Consider the following 8,830-nt stretch of genomic DNA (forward strand, 5'->3'; position numbering starts at 1 on the left):
GCAGATTTGAATAACCTGAGTTTCTAGGATTGTGCTAAACTAAGTGATGGGGCAGCCGGTCACATGGTGAGGGGTGGGGGTGGTAAAGGGGGCCGCTCTAGCCTGCGGCCTGTGTCTATGGTCGGGGCAATAGCGTCCAGCTGCCTAGGACAGATCTCGAGTGTATGGCGCTGCAGGAACCAGCTCCAGGATCTGGATAACGGGCGGACCACGCAGCTCCTGACACGGGGCGAGGGTCTCCTCTGGTCTGAGAATGGCTACCTCCTGATATGAGCCAGTGGTTGAGATTGGTGTCGGTGCCTATGGGACAGTGTATAAGGCCCGTGATCCCCACAGTGGCCACTTCGTGGCCCTCAAGAGTGTAAGAGTTCCCAGTGGAGGAGGTGCTGTCGGGGGCCTGCCCATCAGTTCTGTTCGGGAGGTGGCCTTACTGCAGCGTCTGGAGGCTTTTGAGCATTCCAGTGTTGTCAGGCTCATGGACGTCTGTGCAACGGCCTGAACTGACCGGGAGACCAAAGCGACCCTGGTGTTTGAGCATGTGGACCAAGACCTAAGGACATATCTGGACAAGGGACCCCCACCAGACTTGCCAGTGGAGATCACAAAGGATCTGATGCACCAGTTTCCAAGAGGCCTGGATTTCCTTCATGCCAACTGCATCGTTCACCGAGACCTGAAGCCAGAGAACATTCTGGTGACAAATGGTGGGACAGTCAAGCTGGCTGCCTTTGGCCTGGCCAGAATCCACAGCTACCAGATGCCACTTACACCTATGGTTGTTACAGTCTGGTATCGTGCTCCAGAAGTTCTTTTGCCATCTACATATGCAACACCCGTGGACATGTGGAGCGTTGGCTGTATCTTCGCAGAGATGTTTCATCGAAAGCCTCTCTTCTGTGGAAACTCTGAAGCTGACCAGTTAGGCAAAATCTTTGACCTGATCGGACTGCCCCCAGAGGATGACTGGACCCGAGAGGTCTCTCTACCCCAAGGAGCCTTTTCCCCCAGAGGGCCCCGCCCAGTGCAGTCGGTGGTCCCTGAGCTGGAGGAATCTGGAGCACAGCTGCTGCTGGAGATGCTGACTTTTAACCCACACAAGCGAATCTCTGCCTTCCAAGCCCTGCAGCTGTCTTATCTACACAAGGCAGAAGGTGATGCAGAGTGAGCAACAGAATGGCTGGAACAGAACCAAGGTGAGAGACACCAAATTTCCCTTCCTTTGAACACTTGAGTGGAGAGCCCCACCACTAAGAAGGCAACCTCTGCCTTCACCTCTGAAGCTGTGGAGACTCCTCCTCCAACTTTTTACAGAGGATATTTTACTGCCTTAACGATATTCCCCTCCCACCCTTCTTTTTGAGGCTTATCCTTATCCCGTGTCCTTACACCAAGGGATATGTCCCTTGTTCTCCCCTTCTAAATACCTTTATATTGGGATCCTTTTTTATACAGGACAAACAAAACAAACAAAATAAATAAATAAATAAACTAAGTGATGAAAGTTCGTTGAATATCTAGGCCATTTCCAAATAAAATAAGATTCTGAAACACAGATTACTGAAAACTCATTTCCTCTTACAGACAAACTAAAGAGATTTTGGACTATTAATGAATACGTTTGATGCCACCCTGAGATGTTCTCTGTAAGAAAGCAAATATTCTTTGACATTATCACTGGTATTTATGTTCATCAGTCTACAAAATGCTAATATAACGGACAGCTCATGGTTGCTTAAGGAAAGTAAGATGTGTGTTTTTAGAAAGAAAGGTATGAGGAATGTGGGCCAATCACCTTGCTTTGTCCCCCCTGGTTAATTTGTCTCAGGACCCTCCCCTTGGGTACACAGGCACCCTGGATCTTGAAGTAAAGGCTTCTCAGAGGAGCAAAACTCATTATGGCCTGGACTGATCCTCTGACTTTTAACTCCAAGCGCCTTTCTGCACTTGTGTACTGTCTCCTTTATCAGACAGGGTTTTTTCCTTTATTTGTCCTTGCCATGACTGTTCCCTTGAATTAAGAGACAAACTGCCTGTTTACCCTGTTTTTGTTGGCTGTAAATTCCTCAACCGGAGCCGACCTATCTCTTATCTCAGGGCATGCAAGAGGAGGGTAGCTGACTGTAGATGTCCAACCTGCAGGCCTTCCAATTCCTACCTCAAAATTACATTTTATTAAGGAAAATGGAAAGTACTTCTGACCTACAGATGGCTGTTTCTAAATGAACAAAGTGATTTTTTTTGTTTAAAGAGAGAGGTTTCATGGAAAGTGGACTCCAAGAAAACAGGTCCCAGAAGGCAAGGTCTTTATATGTTCTGCAACAATCTGTCATTTGACTCCTGTCAATTTTGTTGCTTGACTTTGGGTAGCATGTGATGAGCTATTTCAAAGGGATTTACTTCCCCTTGTCCCCCTCCTGTGGTAATTAGTGCTGTTAGGGGGCATAGACTCTTGTGTGTTTTATAGAAAAAATTAGGTTATTACTATTATTATTTTTTTGCTGTGCCACATGGCAGTCTGGTTCTTAGTTCCCCATTCATGGATGGAATCTGTGCCCCCTACAGTGGAAGCACATGGTCCTAACTACTGGACCTCAGGGAGTTTGCCTCAAAGGTTACTTTTGCTTAAAAGGTATATTTACTTCCTGTCATGCTTATTGTGACATGTCTCTTTGTCTACATTACATCTTGTATGTTGTTATTTTACATTTCGTTCCCAAGAGAGTTGTCTCTGACTCTAGTTAACTAAGTTTTCCAATCACATTCCTTTATATTCATAACAGTATGTTAAAAATTTATTTAAAATTTATTTGTTTTTGGCTGCACTGGGTCTTTGTTGCTTCAGGGGCTTTTCTCTACTTGCAGCGAGCAAGGGCTACCCTCTAGTTACAGTGCATGGACTTCTCATTCTAGTGGATTCTCTTGTTGCAGTGCGTGGTCTCTGTGTGTTTGCGCAGAAGTTGTGACTCCCCAGCTCTAGAGCACAGAATCATCACTTGTGGCCTACAGGCTTAGTTGTTCTCAGGCATGTGGGAATTTCCCGGATCAGGGATCAAACCTGTGTGCCCTACCTGCACTAACAGGCGAATTCTTTACCTCTGAGCCACAAGGGCAGCCCCAAAGCTTGTTCCTTTACATATATCTTGGAGCCAATGAACTGGGTGAGTTTAGGTTACTGTGTAGATAGGGAGTTGATGTATTGAATGATTATTGTGTAAGCAGAGAATGTTTCACTTATTTTTTGTTTTTTAAAAATGACGGTCTTTTTGTATTACACAATAGAACTGACATGAACCACTTATTAACATCATAAAATGCCTATATGTCTATCTACTGATAGATTTCTAAGAGGTATTTAGAAAAGTGTTTATTTTTTTATTTTTTAAATTATTTTAGGGAATTCCCTGACAGTCCAGTGGATAGGATTCAGGAGTTTCACTGCAGCGAGCCTGGATTTAATTCATGGTCAGGGAACCAAGATCTCATAAGCCACATGGTCCAGCAAATATATATATATATATAAATGGAATTCTTTATTTTCTTAATGCAGTATTTGTTGACCAGTTACTAACTGCCATTTATTTTTTACATTATTTGTTAGAATGCTTCTTTTGCATTATTTACCATTCCAATGTGTTGTCTGATTGATGCTTGTTTGCTCAGTTGCTCAGTCCTGTCTGAATCTTTGTGATCTCATGAACTGTAGCCCACCAAGCTTTCCTAGCCATGGAATTTTTTTCAGGCAAGAATGGTGCACTAGGTTGTGATTTCCTGCTCCAGGGGATTTTCCCACACAGGGATTATATCCCACTGTGCCGTGTCTTCTGCATTGGCCGGCAGTTTCTTTACCACTGAGTCACCTCTATAGTCCTGTGTGTTCTTTACCATTTAAATGTGTATAAATATGCATAAAGTGTGTACAATATACCATTAGTTTCTCCTCAATTATGAGACAGCAGTGTGTTTAGTACAAAGTAGGATGAGCTTTGAGGTCATGGTGGGAAAATACGTTCTCTTTGCAAACTGACATGAGTTTGCATAAAATGAATGTTTTCTGATTGTGTTTGAAACTACATTACCCTAAAGTTAATTTGAATTACATATGATCACTCTTTTTTTAAAGAGTTCTATTCCTTTAGTGTTCTATAGTTTTAAGATCATCATTGCGAAGATTCGTAATTCTGTTCAGGATGGATATGACTTTTGGTATAATATCATGTGTTTGATAAGAAATAATTTATTTATGAATTGTAACTAATAGAATACCTGTGGTTCTTTATGTCTTATAGATATGTCTCATATACATATGACCAAGAAATTACAAGCAAAAGCAAACAGTGGTAAAAGGGAAATTTTTCAAAGAGTGATGTTTGGAAGAGCTGAAAGCCTTGAAATCAAAGATTTTCGCCTCAGGAAGATCCAGGAAAATATACATGACTTTGATTGTTTGTGGACAGATGATGAAAGAAATGACAAAGGATTGTCTACATCCCATAACAAAACCTCACTGATGGAAGAGATCATCATAGTAGAAGTGATGCAGGAAATAGACCTTTTGAAAGGCATGGATCAACCTTTCAGGATGAATTGCAGATGGTACAATCTGAAGGGATAATTTTTGAATGTAGTCAAGTTGTGACAAACGTCAGCACCTCAGGTTTATTGTCTCAGAGAACTCGTAATGTCTGCAAAGGCTTTTCTCATAAACATGAAAATGCTGTTATGCATCCTTCAGAACTGTTACCAGACCATGAACCACAAAAGAAAAGACCTTACAAATGTAATGAGTATGACATAACCTTTCTTCAGGACTCAGAACTCACTAGACATCAAAGAATTCATACAGGAGGAAAACCATATAAATGTGATGTGTGCGACAAGGCTTTTAATCAAACCACAAAAGTTGCAATGCATTGGAGAATTTATACTGGAGAGAAACCACATAAATGTGATGTATGTGGCAAGGCCTTTAATCAAGCTGCAAAATTTGTAATTCGTTGGCAATATCATATAAGAGAGAAACCATATAAATGTGATGTATGTGGCAAGGCCTTTAGTCAAACTTCAAACCTTGCAGTTCATCAGAGAATTCATACTGGAAAGAAGCCATACAAATGCAATGTATGTGACAAGGCGTTTAGTCATACTGCAAACCTTACTATTCATTGCAGACTTCATACTGGGGAGAAACCATATAAATGTGATATATGTGGCATGGCCTTTAATGAAGCTGCAAAGCTTGCAGTTCATCAGAGATTCCATATGGGAGAGAAACCACATAAATATATTTGTGGCAGAGCCTTTAGTCAAACTTCAAAACTTGCAGTTCATTGGAGAATTCATACTGGAGAGAAACCATATAAATGTGATGTGTGTGGCAAGGTGTTTAGTTGTACTGGAAACCTTGCTGTTCATCAGAGAGTTCACACTAGAGAGAAACCATGTAATTATGGTATATGTGCCAAGGCTTTCAGTGTAAGTTCAAACCTTGCTGTTCATCAGAGAGTTCATACTGGAGAGAAACCATATAAATACGATATATGTGGCAAGGCTTTTAATCAGACTGCAAAACTGGGACTTCATCGGAGAATTCATACTGGAGAGAAACCATATAAATGTGATGTATGTGGCAAAGGCTTTCAGAATAAGTTCAAACCTTGCTGTTCATCGGAGTGTTCATACTGGACAGAAATCATATAAATGTGATGTGTGTGGCAAGGCCTTTAGTCAAACTACAGGCCTTGCAGTTCATCAGAGAATTCATACTGGAGAGAAACCATATAAATGTGATGTATGTGGCAAGGCCTTTAATCAAACTACAAGACTTGAACTTCGTCAGAGAATTCATACTGGAGAGAAGCCATACAAATGCAATGTATGTAACAAGGCATTTAGTCATACTGCCAACCTTACTGTTCATCAGAGACTTCATACTGGAGAGAAACCATATAAATGTGATGTATATGGCAAGGCGTTTAGTCATACTGGAAAACTTGGTATTCATCAGAGAGTTCATACTGGAGAGAAACCATATAAATGAGGTATATGTGGCAGGGCTTTCAGTGTGAATGCAAACCTTGCAGTTCATCAGAGAATTCATACTGGAGAGAACCTCAGAAATATAAAAATTTTGACAAACCATTTAGGCACAGTCATCCATAACTCATCATCAGGCAGTTCAGACAGGAGAGAAATCATATAAATATGATGTATATGGTTAGTGCTTTATTTGAAATGACAAACTTAGAAACCATTGGAGAATTCATACTAGAGAGAAACATTAGAAATGTGACAGCTGTGAGAAACATTTTAGTGCAAATGTTGTTAGTGTGGCAAAGCCTTTAGTCCGTGCTCAGGCCTTATAATTCAGAGAATTCATACTGCATAGAAAAGATACAAGTGAAATGAATGTGGCAGTTTCTAGTGCATGTTCAGCATTAACTGCACATTAGGCAGTTCATACAGGAGAGAAACCACATAAATGTTATTATGTGGCAAACCCTTCAGTCACAAGGAATGACGTTGCAGATCATCTGAGACTCCATACGGCAGTGAAAACTTAGACATGTAGAGAATGTGGTAAAATATATCAACTTTTTGACCCCCAGAAAATTCAAACTGGAGGAAAACTACACAAATGTGTTAGGTGTGGAAATGCTTTGATTCTGTGTTCAGGCCTAACTCACCATCACTTAACTGTTTTTTTTTTTCCCAATATTGTGATGGTTTTTGCTGTACATCAACATGAATAGGCCATAGGCGTACATATGTCCCCTCCCTCCTGAACCCACCTCTCTCACCACCGTATTCCTCCAGATTGTCCCAGAGCACTCGCTCATTCATCAAACTCCCACTGGATCTTTTACATATGGTAATATATATGTTTCAGTGGTAATCTCTTAAATCCTGCCATCCTATTTCTTTTGTTTTTTTTTTTTCCAATAGTTTTCCCTTAGCGTTACTTTTTCAATCCACATGTTATGACCCAGATTTAATGTTTAATTTAATGTTTAATTTAATTTAATGCCTTACACTAACAAATACATAAGTCAGTGGGTTATTTTGAGACTTTTGTAACATTAAAATGCACGTAGACAATTACAGGGAACATAGTAGGTGCCCTGTAAATGTAAAGAAAGACAGTTCCTTTACAACTTGAGTTCAGTCACATAATACAGATAGAAATATTTATAAATATTGCCAAGTTGATAATTTTGGTGAAAATAAATTCTAATGTCTTCTTAAGACTTTATATTTTACAATGTGCTTTGTTGTCCACAACTGACAGATCTTTCAGAAACAGACAACAAAAAATAAGAGAAAATATATTACAATTTTTCAACAAGAAGTAAATTGCCTAATTACCGTCAAGTGATCATATAGTAATTTGACATCCCATTACATTGAAGTACTGACTTAAGTATTATATATTATGATGTAAACAAGTTTTTCTCATGTAAGTATTTTAAGCTTTGTCATCATAAGCATGGAAAAGAAATTTTTATAAAGAAGAGTGCATTTCTCATTAAAAGTTTTTTTTCTCTTTAATAATCTTTAAAATTTATTTTTGGCTATGCTAAGTCTTCATTGTGCTGGGCTCTTTCTCTTTTTGCAGCAATCGGGCTATGAATTCTCCACACAAACTTGGCTGGGGTATGGTTGGAGACTGGCGTTTTGATGCTTCTTTTGGTCAGTCCAGAGGACTCAGTCTTTTTTTTTTTTTGGCCGTGCTGAGCCTCTTTTTACTGCATGTGGGCCTTCTCTAGTTGTAGCAAGGAGAAGCAACTTCCTAGTTTCTTGTGTGCAGGCTTCTCATTGCTGTGGCTACTGTTTGTTGTTGCAGAGCACAGGCTGTAGAGCACAGGCTCAGTACTTGTGTTGCACGGGCTTAGTTGCTCTGAGGCACGTGGTATCCTCCCAGACCAGGGATGAAATCCGGGTCCTATGCATTGGGAGGTGGATTATTTACCACTAGACCACCAGGGAAGTTCTACTCAGTGTCTTTTAACTGGGTGCTATGTATGTTAAAACACTGTCAAACAAAATTGGGGTCATCAATCAATAACCTGAAAACCAGGAGAGACTCCCCCCAAACTTCTCTGGACTTGCTGAAGAGGTGGATGGACCCAAGAGACCCTTCCTGAAATACCAAGGCCAGAATGTCAAAGCACAGTATGGTGCCTGCTTTTCTCAATCCTGCTTTGCCCTCAGGGTGCACTTTCGCTGGGTCACTGCAGTGACTAATAAGCTTGATCCTTGAAGAAGTGGAATGTCGAGACATTTTTCTCCTTAGAAGTGTTAGTATGAAGTAGCCCTTTCTAAGAGTTGTGTGTTTCACATTCTAGCTTGTCATCCCTACATACAGCCAGTTCTTGTTTGCTTAAACTGCTTAAATTCTAATTGCAGGAATATTCCTGGGTCCAGCCAGCACCCCACATCCAGCCCCACCCCACCAGCACCCCACATCAACCCCCACCCAACCCCAACCTGGCCACCAGACCAGGTTTCAGTTCCCAGGCCTCTGAATCACTTCCGCCTCAACAGCAGGACTCCACGTACAGTTTGGTTCAGTCGCTCAGTCATGTCCGACTCTTTGTGACACCATGGACTGCAGCACGCCAGGCCTCCCTGTCTATCACCAACTCCCAGAGTTTACTCAAACTCATTGTGTCAGTGATCCCATCCAACCATCTCATCCTCTGTTGTCGGACATGCAGGACTCCAAATGTTATATCAAAACCTTTCTTTCCATTGTGATTATCCCACAGAATTTTAAGGTTTTATTAAAAGTGTTACAGTTACTTAAACCAATGAGCAATCAATGGTGCAATAT

The 8,830-nt window shown here is 40.9% G+C and overlaps 1 pseudogene; it reads left to right on the top strand.

The window, feature by feature from the left end:
* The first annotated feature begins 253 nt into the window (after window positions 1–253).
* LOC139177187 (cyclin-dependent kinase 4-like) lies at window positions 254–1,465 on the top strand (annotated as a pseudogene).
* Window positions 1,466–8,830: the final 7,365 nt, after the last annotated feature.

Source organism: Bos indicus, chromosome 18, assembly GCF_029378745.1.
Source record: "Bos indicus isolate NIAB-ARS_2022 breed Sahiwal x Tharparkar chromosome 18, NIAB-ARS_B.indTharparkar_mat_pri_1.0, whole genome shotgun sequence".
Taxonomy (NCBI): Eukaryota; Metazoa; Chordata; class Mammalia; order Artiodactyla; family Bovidae; genus Bos; species Bos indicus.